Source organism: Calidris pugnax, unplaced genomic scaffold, assembly GCF_001431845.1.
Source record: "Calidris pugnax isolate Ruff unplaced genomic scaffold, ASM143184v1 scaffold88, whole genome shotgun sequence".
Lineage (NCBI taxonomy): Eukaryota > Metazoa > Chordata > Aves > Charadriiformes > Scolopacidae > Calidris > Calidris pugnax.
The window spans coordinates 595,062-611,130 of NW_015090849.1; the positions used below are offsets into that span (position 1 = coordinate 595,062).

Consider the following 16,069-nt stretch of genomic DNA (forward strand, 5'->3'; position numbering starts at 1 on the left):
GCTCGCTCAGTGAGTGTGTGTTCACCAGGGAGCTAAACACTGTCACACAACAACCCCGGGAAGCTCTTCCACAGTGAACAAAATCTAAAAAGTAAATAATGTTTCCTCACACTTAAAAAATATCTATTTACCAAGGGTGAAATACTTCTGAAAAGGCTGCTTTAGTCTATTATTTAAATATATGTTATACAGATGCCCAAATCCCTGCAATGCATAAGGAATCATCTTCTCTTAACACGTTTATTTAGCTGAGAGGTCAGAAGTGCCCTTCACAACCGTGTTGGGTCTTACAGGTTTTTAATAAAAATCAAATATAAAACCTTGTCTTTGTACTCAACACCCTTCAACAGCTCCTCAGGAGCTGCTTTGGTCAGTCCTATACAATAGTACTATATATTTGGTAGAAATTGTTCCCAGGGACACACTTTTTTCTCCCCGTCAGGGTTGGAGGGGGTTTGTGGCACACTGTTTACACAGCAGGGCAAAGCACATGCCAACAGAGGAGCTAAAATAAACCACTTGTCAAAATCAGTTATTTTCTTGAAAAGGACTAAAAGGAAAGCAACATTTTAAATGGAAAAAGAACCAAGAAACAGTAAATCACTTTTTCTCCCAGTTAAAAAATTTGATCCCAACCCAGCCCACCAGTGTTGGGGTCCCTCCTCTGCCCGACTTTCACACGGCAAATGTGATGCTAAGGGTGGGCTTCAAAGCACCACTCGCTTCCAGGGCCCCAAGTAACCCACTGAAAAGGAAAATGACAGCATGTTTCTTGGATCACTGAGGATCCAGGGACAAAGAGCAGTTCAACTGAGGAATAACAGGTTGGATGATAAATCCCCCTGGTTTGGAGCTTTGGAACCTTGGAACATGCCCCGTGATGCACTCGATATTGTCTCCAAATTGTATCACAACTGCTTGGGCAAAATTTGCTTCAGGTCTTTTATTTTCTATTCTATATATATTCTATTTTCTTCACAGGCTCAGCTCACTCCCCCCAAACTCCAAGGCTATGCCTCGCATCCTTTCACATCCCAGGCCATTACAACGCACCATTTCCTAACGGATTAATAACAAGTAGAGCCCATCGAAGAGCTGTATCATCCTAATGGCTACAACCCAGAGTTCTGAAGAAAATGGGTATCTGGGTTCCAGCTTCATCGAAGATTAGGAGTACTTGCCAAATTGAGTCCCTGCTTATTCTTGGCTTAACTATATTAAACAGGGACATATGCATTCCAAATGTGCTTTTTATGTGAAAGGATACTGATAAAAACAGACCTAAGTTCACCTCCTTGTTGTTGCCACTAACACAGAAAGTAGCCAAGAGTGAGATCCCGGGTAGGCACCTCTGAGCCATCTCACAGCCAAGTGAGTATGTGACAATAATCAGATCACACTGTAATTTACTCTACACACATCGTCTGCCTCCCTGCAGGTTTCAAACCTGTAATAATGGACCACTTGAGTTCAGAGAAATCAGGTGTCTGTCAGAAGGTTCTGCATATTGCTTTCTTTGAGGCCTCCATTCGGCAAAGCAGTGAAAATACACTTATATTTAACATATGGTTAAACCCCACTGAAGCCATCGACACACGTAAGCGCGGCACTGACACCGACGGGAAGTGAGAACCTTTGAAAAAGAGAAATACCAGGTACCTATCAAGAGGGTCTTGCTTTCTACAACACCACAGAGCTACTCAGTCTCCTGTTCTTCTAACCACAGACAATTCTTTATTATACTATTACACAGAGGAAATCTGATTTTTAAAAAATATGATTATTTATTTTCTTGAGCTCTGGGAAGCCTCTGTTCATTAGTAAAAACAGAAATGCATTGCAAGAGACAATACCTGGCCGAGGGTGAGGATTTTCCTCCCACCCTGTGCACCTGCTGGTGCACAAGTTTTCTTAGGGCACAACTGACCCACGCACAGAAAAACCCCAGCAGAGCCACTCACCTGGCTGTGGGTGAGGATTTTCCTCCCACCCCGTGCACCTGCTGGTGCAGAAGTTTTCTTAGGGCACAACTGACCCACGCAGAGAAAAACCCCAGCAGAGCCACTGGAGCCACATCAGCCACAAACTAACTCCTGCCAGAGCTCAAAGCAGCAGAGTCACGTCAGCACAACGCTTGTGGCCAGATTAATCAGCTTTGCTGAGAGGCAGAGCTAATTAGCCCGTGCACTGCTGCTCTACTACCACGACACTGCTTTTAGCCAAACCAGCCTGCTCTAACCCGCTTTGCACAAGGTGGACACAGCCCAGAGACATGGTCCCCAGCAGAGACTGAAGTGAAAACCGTAAGGAAACTGTCCGAGGGGGTTGACGTGGTGTCCCTTTTTGGCTTGCGACATCCCAATCAGTAGGGACAAACAGGAAAAAAAAAAAGTCCCCACAATAATTAATGCAGTGGATAATAACAGCATTGATTCGAGTAGGAAATATTAATTCAGACCATTTGAATTAGAGCCATTCTTAGCGTAGCCTCCTCCCTCACCCTCACCTCTGCCATCTCCCCGGCTGCTCCCTGCAGGGCTCGGAGCTGCTCTGCTGGACACATGAAAGGTTCATTTACATGCCTGTAGCAGCTGTAGTGGAATTAATATTGGTCTCATTATCTTAGCTTAGGATGTACAAGCCGCTGGGTTTGCATTGCATACTGATGCAATAAAGAGAGGGAAGAAGGAAAAGAAAGCTGGTTATTTTCATTAGAAACGATGTAACGAAGAGTTGAGGAAATCCTAGAAAGGAGAGAGTTAATCTGGAGTAATAGCCTGAAAGCTAATAGCACCTAATGCAATTTATTAAAAGAAATCTGTTGAAGTACCCAGTCTATGCCACAGTAGTTTTAATTAAAAGGTGGAAGAAAAGTGAAATCATTTATCCAAATCGCCCTTCTTAAAGTTAGGGCCCACTTTTGAAATCTCCATTTCCATACATCTGCAGTATGGGCATTACCAACTCCCAGATTTAAAAATTCAAGAGACTATTAAAAAAAAGATTTATCGGTTGCCGCTGTTTAATGAGGCGGTAGGATTCATTTAGGTCAGCTTTCTCAAACTTTTGTCCTACAATTACATGGGGAAAAAAAAAAAAAAAATCACTGTCTTGGGGCAGAGGGATGTTAATATACATCAAGTCATTAGGAAAACTACTGAGTATCATGGAACTTTTCTGCAACATCGGGTTGAGTCACCATTCAACTACCAGAAGAGAGGGAAGGGAATGGAGGGTTCAGTTGGACCTTCAGCAGGAAGACCATGATCCTCCATCACAAATCAGCTACTGGGACCGCACGCAGGAACGGAGCCTCAACCACAGGCTCCTACAACCAGAGGTAAAACAACCCTTCTGTTTCACTGGTTTAGGCAGAGGGACACCTTGAAAAAAACATTATGAAACTTTTAATGAATCTAGACTTTCCCCATTGACTAATTACACAGGATCCTACAACCAGAAGTAAAACAACCCTTCTGTTTCACTGGTATCTGCTTTAGGCAGAGGGACACCTTGAAAAAAAACATTACGAAACTTTTAAATGAATCTAGACTTTCCCCATTGACTAATTACGATGCCACCTTTTGAGATCATCTGGCATAAAAACCCAAAGCCTGACTCAGCCTATTGAAGTCACAGCCATGGACTCCGATGGATCTACACCATCCCATCGGTGTGTGTGGAACATCTCACAAAACAGGACTTAATGCCGAGCACAGAATGAAGAAATGTACCAATTGTTTAATGATTGATGAGGGAAATGTCAGATGAATTATTTGCCAAACGATACTAGTCCATCTGTTACAGAATTTTGCATGTAATGACAGAAAGAAATTAATTATATCTAGTTCATATATAGAAACATTCGGAATTGTGAGTCTCAGCTCTTTCATAAACAACTCCAGCATCATTATCTCCATTATCCAAGTACAAAAACCAAAGCGTTAGTGGAAGGGGAGTCCCAGGCCCTAACTTTAGAGACATAAAATGCTGAAATGAGGAAGCGAGTCCAACAGCTCAGGCTGCAAAAGGACCAGTTCAAAACCCAGTCCTTCCACACGGGCTGGGAATTACAGAGGAAGTTTCCCCGTCTCCAGTTGAGGGTGCCTGAAATTAAGTGATGGGAGTACTCTCCCCCAAAAAAGTACTTTCTCATGTAATCTAGCAGGACACTGGTAAAACCAGCAAAATTCCAGTCTGTTGAGCCCCAGTTCCCAGTCCCCCCAGAGCTGACTGGTGCATTTGCCAGAGGCTGATTTTTCATGCAACTTCAGCTGCCTCCATTCCACATTCCACTGGTGTGTGAGATCAAAGAGTGGCTGAATCCAATACCATTCAGATTTCAGTAACACTGAACTGCATCACTTATTACGTTTTTTTCCCTCAATATGCCTCCAGGTTAACTGTTTGTTCCCTCTCCAACCTGCACTTAAAGAATAAAAAGCACATCTTTTCCACTACCTTCTCCCTCCACGTTCTCCACGTATTTGACTCGCTGTACGTATCTTCCAATCCCTCCTCTATTTGGATTTCTGACAGTAAGAAAATTACTTCCAACGAAGCAACGCAGTCCTGGAGACACTAAATTTAATGAGATTTAGAAGGACAGACCCCTCCCCAAGGAAAGTCAGAATTTGTAACTGTTCTAATATTAGGAAAAAAACCCAAATATCTTACAAGAGGAGGAACATCACTGCGTCACAGCGTTTAAATGTACACTCAGTATTGAACATATTGAATGTAACTGAAAGGCACCGAAAGGCAAACTCCAAACATCCAACCTTCTTTAGAGTCTGGGAGTGACAATTTTATCCTGGGCAACATTCTGCCCTAATTTGCTCTTGACTTGAGTTAAAACAACATTTTACCTTGGACATTTTTCTCAGAGACATTTTCCTGAGATTTTCTCTCAGAGATGGCATCATCTCTGTGCAACACCAGGGTTTGGAGACCTTTAGATTCAGGGGGGCGTCCCCAGTCTGTCTCCAGCCAAATACTCTGTTTTGTATTTCACAGCCGTCCACATTTCTATAATAAAATAGAATCTATTCTAAATAAAAAAACCCAAGGCAGTAACTTGACCTATTATAACCGAACCACACTTGCTCCTCATTTTTAATTCATCTTTGCCTTTGACTGCACAAGACAATCCTTCTTTACAGCCAATGAAAAATTCAGGAGATGTAGCGAGGAGAGATTGAAGGCAGCCCCGTAAAGACTGATTAGGCAAAACCGGGATTTAGTCTGGGATTGAGCATGTCACTGGGTAGGTCTCCTTCTGCTAAATCAGGGGAGTATAAATCGCTCCAAAGCAAAGATTTCAGATAGCAGATTTCCAGCTTGTGGGAGAGGGTCAGGGCAGCTTAAGTTCCATCTGTAGGGGAAACCCTGCTGATAGGAATCGCCGAGATGGATCAACCGAAACCCAATTCAAGCCCATCACCTCTCCTGCAATGCTGCTGTCACCTCTGTTGGGGACATTCTCTGAGGCTCCCCCAAAGTGTGCACCAGATCCTTAGCTGGGGTAAGGAGACTGGAGATCTGGTTTCCGTGAAGTACCAGTTCTCTGTGAATTAATCCTAAATTACACATACAGGGAAAGAGTTCAAAAGGCCAAGCAAAAGATCGTAGTGTCAAGACAACTGGAATGGATTGAGGACAGCATTTCTGTATTTCAGAAGGCAGCCTCCATAGCAGTTTGTAACATACACATTTTTTACAGCAAATGCTGTGTCTGTGTGTTGAGTTTCTGTTAGCAGTTTCAGATCCAGCAGTGCACTTAATGCGCTCCTTCTCTAAGCTGGATTCTCTAAACCTGCTCAGACGCTTAACGCTAAGAAAGCTTTGGGTTTTGCTTAAGTCCATCCCAAGCATCTTTACAAAAAGTGATGCAACTAATCAACATTAAAAGTTTTAAATTTATTTCCAATTATACAAGTATGGCCAGGAGGCTCTGAGTTTATTTTGAATGCATACGTGAAATGATTATCAGAAGAAATAAAACCCATACGTTGAAGATGAACCAATTCCAGAAAAACAGTGATGCAAGAATTTACAGACTGGACCAAATGGCGTGAAGGAGACTGAAAAGATTCCTGCTGATGTTGCATTGGATTAAACCATGAACAAAGATAAACTCTAAAGTACTCAAACTAAATAGTAGAGGTCCTGGAGTTTCTTCTGCTGATGATGGTAATGCAGTCCCTTATCTGTCAGCAGATCTTTATAATGCACACACACAACTATTAATGCACTGTCAGAGCTGCTAAAAGGGGAAAACCACACCCGTTAAGACCGAGGACATGTCAGTAAATGTCTGTAGGCACCATCTGCCACCGAGCTCTTTTCATAAATCCATCTGCTGTGAATTTTTTTTCTTCCCCAGACCTGTCTGGCCAAGTCAGATACACTGAGAATCCAAAGGCTGAAAAGGTCAAGCGTCAGCATTTGCTCTCTTTTGGTAAGGTATTGCTCTCTTTTGGAAAGCAAAGATCACCAGTTGTAAAAAAGTCTGGATCACATGCGGAGGCAGCATGGACCAGACAAGCTGCATAAAATGATAAAATATTCCTGTGCCCTTTACACACACTTGAAATTAAGTATCTCTACTGAGTTGGATCATGCTGCCAGTGTTGTTGCATTGGGAAGGATTTCGGTTTGGTTTGTCTGTCGTTTCTTCTCTTGAGCAGAGAAAATGATAGGGAAAGAAATCAGGTAAAGAGAGGAAGAGCAACAAGGAAGGAGGTGAAGGAGAAAAAAAAAAATACGCTGTCTGGTCCTGAAATATTGAATCTGAGAGATGTAGCACCACTGACAAAATACTGCTTTTGTCAACTTAGTTCACATCATCTGAGGAACTCGTGTAGCAATGCCAACAGGAAAAGTTTTGTTGGCATATGCTGCAGTTCTACAGGGAGAATCTGCCAACACAGTTTTGCAGAAATAATTATAAAAGCAAAGATGTGTCTTTGCTACCCTTCAGCTCCTGAATCCAAGAGCTCACATCCATTATCCCTACCCCTTTCCATATTACTCCAAACACAATCCTGGAACAAGGAAAGAGAACGATGACAAACTGAAGGAAGTTTAGTGTTCTCATCTGATTACTGGCTGCAAATTACATTTAGCAACAACGAGCAGGAATTAAATAGCAATAAAATAATCTCAAGCATCTCCCAATCTCCAGTAATAAGTCACCATCGTTACAGCCCTTTTCAGATGAGTAACTTGAAGTACAAAGTTCCACCACCCTTGTCCGCACGGTGAGGCAGTGGCACACAGAAGCACAGAACCCCCATCTCAGTGACAGCCAACCATAATTAATAATATTCCACCGCCCCCCCAAGAATATTTGAGATATATATTTAAATACTGACAGTATTTAAGACAGAGGCTGGAAGAGAGGAATGGCAGCTGTAAGATATTCCTGCATCAGAAAGCAAGTGGGACATACCCTTTTGATTAAAGGCTCTGCTCACTTCAAACTACCAGGAAAACTTCTGCACCTCAGCATCCGCCTCCTGCCCAGCAGCCAGTGGTACCCGGGAGGGGGGAACCATGCCAGAGGGATGCTGTGGCACCCCAGGGGGGGCAGCAGAACAGAGCCCCCGCTCTGCAGCACCTCTTACACTGCTCCAGCCTCATCGTCAGGACAAAGAATCCCCAAGGAAATGGACAAGTTTCGTGCTGTTTGTCTGACCAGGAGCTACGAGAACCTCAGCAGAGCTGACTCTGGAAGCCGGCTGTCTGCACAGCTAAAAGAGGCTTCTAAAAATGAAAGGGCAATTTCAAATGAGGGTAACGTGGCTTGATTTTAATTATGTGCTTAAATCAGTCAGAAGCAACAACGTGTATTTTGAAATAAATTCTAGCACTACATTTAACCACGTATAGCCCTCAAAATCGAATAGGATATGACGACTCTTACATTTTTATATAGTTTTTTTCAGAAATCATACAAATTCACATCTCAGTACAGTGGATTTCAGCAGTCACAAGCTTTGGCTAAGTGTAAGAGTAGAGAAGTGGTGCACTGCATGTTCAGTGTTCATAGCAGGGCACGTAGAGCAGACGAGCCCAGCTCTTTTGTTTATGAACTAATCCTGTTGCCGGTAATAGGATTAGCAGCCAGAACAGATGCAGAGTTATATCTGGAAGAAACGCACCGTGAATTAAACTCTGCAGAACAGTTATTCTAACAGCAAGAGAAAAGGTAAATTAATGCCTGTAGTTACCTCAAGCACAATGAAAACATGCAACATCCCGGGGTGGGCTCCAGTCTGAGCACACTCACAGGACACGGCGCCAGCTCCACGGGGACAAGAGAGGTGCAGTCCTTGTCACACTGCAGTGGCAGAAGCAGAAGACTAAAGTGTTCCCTAAGAAATGCTGCTTATTTTAAAAAAGAAAGTACTTTGTTAAGGTATTTTTGGACTGTCACACTGGAGATAATAATACCTTTGCTAGCGACTATCTTCAGGCTGCTTAAAGAACTCCACATCTTGAAATGACATTTCCATTAAAGTATATATAACTATAATACCTATGTCACTCTCGGTGCAGGCTGCTCTCTAAAATGCTCCCCTCCTGTTCTACGAGGAAATTGTTCACCAGTCGACTTGACTAATGTATGTCCAAAAAACTAGTCGCAAAGGAAAGAAATCACTATGTTCAGAGATTTCACTTTTTGCCAAATGTAGTCACACAAATCAAGAGAACTGCGCAGATTTCACCTTTACAAAACCCCTTAATTTCTCATGTGAGCATGCTATTTAATTATCATGCAATTATTTTCACATGATAAACATGACCGTGCTGTCTGATTGCAGAAAATTGACACCATGTCTTTCATTCTGCAATATGGCAGGAGCGAAGCATGAGCTGGTCTCAGAGTGTCTGACACAGAGCTCTGTATCCAAGAGGTACCCACCAGCCTTCATGCTACATCCACGGTACCAAGATGATCTCTTCTACACCATAACTCTGCACTGGGCACTGGTGGGGCCTCACCTCAAGTATTGCATTCAGTTTTGGGCCCCTCACTACAAGAAGGACATTGAGGTGCTGGAGCGTGTCCAGAGGAGAGCCACCAAGCTGGGGAGGGGTCTGGAGAACAAGTCCTACCAGGAGAGGCTGAGGGAACTGGGCATGTTGAGTTTGGAGAAGAGAAGGCTGAGGGGAGACCTCATTGCCCTCTCCAGCTCCCTGAGAGGAGGGTGTAGAGAGGTGGGGGTTGGCCTCTTCTCCCAAGGGAATAATGAGAGGAGCAGAGGAAATGGTCTGACGTTGGGGCAGGGGAGGTTTAGATTAGATATTGGGAAGAATGACTTTCCCGAGAGAGTGGTCAGGGACTGGACCAGCCTGCCCAGGGAGGTGGTGGAGTCACCATTCCTAGACATAGTTAAGAAAAGTGTAGATGTGGCACTTGAGGGCTTGCTCTAGTGCCTGAGATTGTAGGGTTTTTTGTGTGTGTATGGTTGGACTTGGTGATCTCAGAGGTCCTTTCCAACCATGACGATTCTGTGATCCTATGATAACAAGAATCCATGGGCCCAATTCCCTATTCAGTGAGATTGGAATGGTTTCACTTAGTAAACCAGATTTACAGACTTCCCCTGGTAGAGAAAATCTACCTCTCAATATATGAAGTGTAGAGGTGATGCTGTAATTACCTTTAGGAGTAGTAAATAAGGAAGAAAAGGCCAGCGGTGCCAGGTTTATGTTTGCTGTGTCAAGTCCTAACACACCCCGCCTGGTTCAGCTTCTGGAGTTCTAGATGAAAAACTACAATTACAGACTTAAAAGAAATAAAAGTTGATCTTAATGTGCCATGTGTGTACTAAAAACCAATAAAAGGAAGGAGCATGGAGCTGGAAGAGTTGCTTCTTTTGGATAATCCACATTCTAATGTAAAATAACCTTTCAGTTTTGTTACAATCCAGGTAGAAGGTACAGAAAGAAGCAATCATTTTGATTCTTTCTTTAATTTAGTCTCCCATTTCACACCAGAATGCCTCAGGAGCGTGAGCCAGCCAGACACACTGTCAATAAATGGAAATTGAGGTCAAGTTACCTCTCAGGGAATTTGAGTTCATATACAAATTCTATAAGTTGGAAACACAATCTCAGGTTATTATCCACATTTTCACTAAAGAAGTAATAAATAATACTGGGTATTTCCAGCATGCTCCTCACTCAACAAGCTCTGTGATACATTAAATGAATTTTAATTAATTAAGGCTTCCATGGGCAGAGTATTAGACATATTTTATGACTTAAATCAGATTGACCATTGCTAATTACATTAAAGAACCTCATAGAGGACCTATTTGAAATCCAAGTCCATCGGGCTAAGGACTGTACATGGTAATAAATGACAGATCTCTGAAGAACCTGAAATTTAAACAGAGATAGAGACAGGAGAGGATCACAGAACCACGGAATGGCTTGGGTTGGAAGGGACCTTAAAGCCCCCCCCAGTGCCACCCCCTGCCCTGGGCAGGGACACCTCCCACCAGCCCAGGTTGCTCCAAGCCCCCTCCAACCTGGCCTTGAACCCCTCCAGGGATGGGGCAGCCACAACGTCTGCAACTATAGAGAAAATAAAACATTTCCTTTATTTACAGATGGAGAACTGACATGCAGAGACAGAGGACAAGATTCTGGAAAGAAAAAAATAAAAAGGATAGTATTTTAACACAATCTGAGTTTCTAACTTAGCATTTAGGATTGTATTAAATAACTTAGATTTTCAAAAGCGCTGAGCAAACACCAAATTCAATAAATGCTAAGCACTTGCCAATTCTAAAAAATTAGGCCATGTATTTCAGGCTTCCTATGTAAGCTTCTTTTTTTCCATTTTCTTCCCCCAAGAGCAGTCAGAAGCAAGGCAGTCTGCCCATCAGGAAGTTTTCTGAGTGACAGATAATGACTTCCCCCCATCACCTGCCATTACGGGCCATTTTCAGATGTGAATGCCTCAGTTTTGAGACTTTCAATAGCACAAACCATTCACAGGTACCATCTGCGAGTGATGACCCACTTCAAGTTTACCTACCGACACAAATGAGGAATAGCACAATATAAAATACAGAGTTTTCATTTGCAAAAATATTGGCAAAGCCTGGTCATTTATCTCCTACATATTTCTTTTTAAAATTCTAATCATTTTGTTTAAAAGCACAAGCTTTGTGGGAAGTTGGCTTCTTAAGCATTGAGATTCTTTGATTCAAAGATGTGTTTTATTCTCTGGAGGGGTGCCACACGTGTTCATTTTTCAGTTATTAATTTTTGCTAACAGTTCAATCTCTGCAAGATCAAAGATGTTTTTTCTATTTAGGTCAACCACAGTTTTCCCAAAATGAACCAAATGAAAGTTTATACACAGTGCTATTTAAAAATAATAATTAAAAAAAAAAACAACAAACCAAACCTCTTTCAAGACATTTGCATGGTCTATAATAAAAAAAAATGAGTAGGAAAAAAATGTATTACAAAGTTTGTTGCATTAAGAACCATGTTGATAAAGCATAACTCCAGAGCAAAACAGAGGATCACAGAGATCCTGTCTGTGCAGGAATTAAGTCCCAATAAACCAAATATTATTCTGACAACTCCATATCTCATGGGATGTACGAACCAGACCACTGCATAATTGAAGCCCTTGGACAATGAAGATTTTGAAGTCTACCAACATCTTTCTACTTCACTTCTGCCCACCCAGAGCATCCCCTCAAATTACCCTTTCTGCAGACTATAGCGCAGAGTCCTGACAAAACAGAACAGCAGATATCTTCCATGAGTATGTTCTTCAATTTTGAATCATAGAATCGTAGAATTATCTGGGTTAGAAGGGACCTTTAAGATCATCTAGTCCAACCATCAACCTAACCCTGATAAAAACCATCACTAACCCATGGCTCTAAGCACTATGTCAACCCAGCTTCTAAATCCCTCCAGGGATGGGGCCTCAACCACTGCCATGGGCAGCCCAGTCCAATGTGCAATAACCCTTTCAGGGTAAAAATTCTTCCTAATATCCAATCTGAACCTCCCCTGGCACAACTTGAGGCCATTTCCTCTTGTCCCATCACCTGGACTTGGGAGAAGAGACCGACCCCCCCTGGCTACACCCTCCTTTCAGGGAGTTGGAGAGAGCCAGAAGGTCTCCCCTCAGCCTCCTTTTCTCCAGGCTCAACACCCCCAGCTCCCTCAGAAGTTCTCCAGACCCTTCTCCTTGTGCTCCAGACCCCTCACCAGCTCCGTTGCCCTTCTCTGGACCTGCTCCAGCCCCTCAAGGTCTTTTTTGTGGTGAGGGGCCCAAAACTGGACCCAGCACTCGAGGTGGGGCATCCTCAGTGCCCAATATAGGGGGACGATCACCTTTGGAGTCCTACTCCCCACACTGTTCCTGACACAGGCCAGGATGCTGGTGGCCACCTTGGCCACCTGGGCACACTGCTGGCTCCTGTTCAGCCAACAGTTGACCAACACCCCCAGGTCCTTTTCCACCAGGCAGCTCCAGCCACTCTGCCCCCAGCCTGGAGCGCTGCAGGGGGTTGGTGGGACCCAAGGGCAGGACCCGGCACTTGGCCTTGTTTGTTTGAACACAGTCCTTGTCAATATGCAGTTAACTCAACATTTAACCACAGTTTTTCTTTAATATTTTATGAGCGGTGGATTTACTAATTATTCACATAAAAGTTATGCTAGGTAGTCTTTCTGATGCTGTAATGCCTTCAATTTATTATGTTGTAAAATTAATTAAAGGGAGCTCAATGTTACAGACTTTTTAAAGGCAAAAAATGCACACGCATTTTTTCCAGTAATTTTATTTTCTGCAAATATAAGGAAAACAGAATCGTTATTTAATCCTGTATTTCATAAACAGTTTAGGAGAGAATACAAGGTCTCATTTTTGGGGTGCAGGATCCCCTAAAATTTGCTCAGCATACTTTTTCCTCTGGCAACGTAAACCTTCAAAAGAGCAGCAGAAGTGCGAGTTGGCATAGCACAGAAAGCAATTTGGTAGATTATCATAGCGCTAAATTGTACCTCCAGAAAAAGCATATGTGGACGTTCCAAAAATAATCTGACAGTTTATCAAAAGTGGCAGGCACTGCCCTGGGTCATCAGCATAATGGCGAGGAAGAGCTAAACCATCTATCACTGAGAGAAGTGGACGGTCGAACTGGGAAGCAAAGGGGAAGGGAAGAGATGAGGGGGGGGAGGAAGAGAAAAAGAGGGACAGTGCTAATTAGCATGCCATGCTGACAACGACCGGGTTGATGTGGGTCTAGAATACTAATGCAGCATGTCCAAGAAGGATCAATTTGAAGTGTCGTTCCCCTTAAAGCTTTACCAAACAGTAAAACCGCTGTCAACGTGCCCGTTACCAAATATTTCACTAGAGCATATAAAAGCAAAAAAGATCAGGCTTTTTCTTCCCCTACGATTTATTCTCCCACTCCCCAACCATCTACTCTCTTCTAAATCTTTCTCTTTACCGAGCAAAACCACAAAAAAAATTGTCCCTGCTTTGCATTATTTTAATTAAATGCAATTCTCCCCATTGTCGTTGCAGGAGGAAAATGGTAATGGGAGTTAACAGCAGCAGAAAAGGAAGATCTTCAATATTTTTTTTGATAAACATCAACAGCCAAGTGATTGTGCTTAGTAAACAGTCATGCAGAAATGCTCTTAGGAGTGGAAAAGAATCCAGACATAATGAAAATATTTAATCTCCAACCCCAGATGATAACATCGCAGTCATTACTTACACTAAGCTTAAGACAAGGCAAAGTGCTCAATATATCCCAGGTTTGGGTTCCAGCCCAGAGTTCAGAGGGTTTTCCTCTCCCCTCTGGTGAGGTTCTACTGCATTTGCTGGGTTTTGGGAGGGATCGTGAAAGTCTGTGCCCGACCTGCTGTTCACCAAGCAGTTATGAGAATCCAGAGCCAGTAACAGGCATTAAGAAGGCTGTTTCTGTTTGTTATATATATATTTTTTAAAAAGTACAAGCACCAATTGACTTGCCCAAGGCTACACATTTTGTAGGAAAGCCAGAAGTTGGTGCCAGCCCTCCTGTATCATTTTCCATTGCCACAAGGTCCCCCTCCTTAGAAAGCCAAATTCAGTAATTAAAGGAAAGAGAGGAAACTTCCCTTTAAGGAGAATTGCGAGATGGATTACAATGTTCCTTATGTAGAAAGACCTTTTTGTGGATGCTGGCAATCAAGTCTGTTTCCTATATGGAGACAACAGTTCATTTTTGGCATCTTGAAAAATTCTAGTACGAGCCTATTTCTGAACAGCAAAGGGTAATTCCTTTCAGTAACACGAGATGTTAACATTGATTTCAGCCCTCCTTCACGTGGCTGCTGAGTCAGGGCGTGCTCCCAAGGTGAGACATGGAACAATTTGATAGTTTGCTGAAGGTGATGGGTGGCCCAGCAGGACCAGAATGGGGACAGAATCACCTGAGCCTGGGCTCTGGGGGGGCCGCAGCCTCCAGCTGGGACCTGGGAGGTGATGGAAACACAGCCATGGTACTACAGGGAAATTTCTAAATAACCTGATTGACTTTGAAGCCAGAGTCTCAGGAGATGTTGGAGTGAGTTTAAGTTAAACTCAGGCACTAAACTCCCAAGTAGATAATTTTTGAACAACTGACCCTTATTATCATGTTCTAACAACACACGCTGTGCAAAGCAGAACCTCCCTGTTGTTGATGTTTCCAGTGTATACAAGAAAAAAACCACAGGGACAGAGATCGGTAGAAGGTGGAAGCAGAGAAAAAAACACCCCCATGTAGATTTAATCAGCCCAGAGTCCTTATGTTGTAGCTGAATCCCAATAAACAGCAACTTTTCCACCACCACCTTACCTGCCTGCTCATTGCAACACCCCAGTCCAACCAGTGCAATATTGTCTAATCCATTACCAGCTGTTCAGAGTGACTCTGATGAGACCCTCTCCATCTCACGCTCTGTTACAGGATCCCTAACTAAGAGTTAAAAGTGCTGTGGGAGACAAAAAGCCGCGGGGAAGCCCCCAAAGGCAGAGCAGCCAGAGCCAGGGGCTCACCAGCGGGTCCCTGCAGCTTTAAGCTCTTTGGCAGCAGGAGCCAGCAGCATCCACGGAGCCAAATCTCACACAAGCTCCTTTTATTTCCTTTGCTACTCGCTGAGGGGGGAAGGAGAGCAACTGTGGCAGAAACAACGTGTGACATGAACACAAAACAAATGCCTGAATTTCAACTAAATTCACAGAACTTTATTGGGGAATATAGAAAGAGCAAAAGCGGAGGAGGAGAAAGGTTTGCGTCCTCTGCAGACAGAATAAAAGAAACCAACAGATCAGCCTCCAGTATTTTCAGCTATTTGTGCAGTGAATCCAGCCCAGAGTTCACTTCCATAAATGTGTATCCAGAGTACATCTATTGACGGCACAATGGGGAGTGTCAAACCAGACGCAGAGCCAAAGAGCCAAAGAGGCAGGTCTGCGTTAGCCAAAGCACAAACACCGAAAACCAACCAGAGGACACCGCTGGTACAACAAGCTGCAGCCCCTGCTTATGCTTCCCACAGAATCATAGTGGTTGGAAGGGACCTCAGAGATCATCGAGTCCAACCACAAAAAAAAAAACCAAAAAACAACCAACACAAACCACCACCCACCCCCTAAACACACAACAACAACAACCAAACCAAAACCATCACCCACCCACACAACATCCCACCACAAACCAAGAATCTTGGGCACTAGAGCATGCCCTGAAGAGCCATGTCTACACGTTTCTTAAATACCTCCAGGGATGGTGACTCCACCACCTCCCTGGGCAGTCCATTCCAATGGCTGACAACCCTTGCAGTAAAGAAATGGTTCCTAATATCCAACCTGAACTTCCCCTGGTGCAACTTGAAGCCATTACCCCTTGTCCTGTCGTCTGTAGCTTGGAAGAAGAGACCGACCCCCGTCTCTCTACAGCTTCCTTTCAGGTACTTGTACAGAGCAATAAGGTCTCCCCTCAGTCTCCTCTTCCCCAGACTGAACAACCCCAGCTCCCTC

The 16,069-nt window shown here is 43.5% G+C and overlaps 1 long non-coding RNA gene across 1 annotated transcript in view; it reads right to left on the bottom strand.

Annotated features, from left to right (window-relative positions):
• LOC106888717 overlaps positions 1-16,069 on the bottom strand; it is a 107,349-nt gene that overhangs the window by 6,281 nt on the left and 84,999 nt on the right. The gene's annotated exons all lie outside the window — the stretch shown is intronic.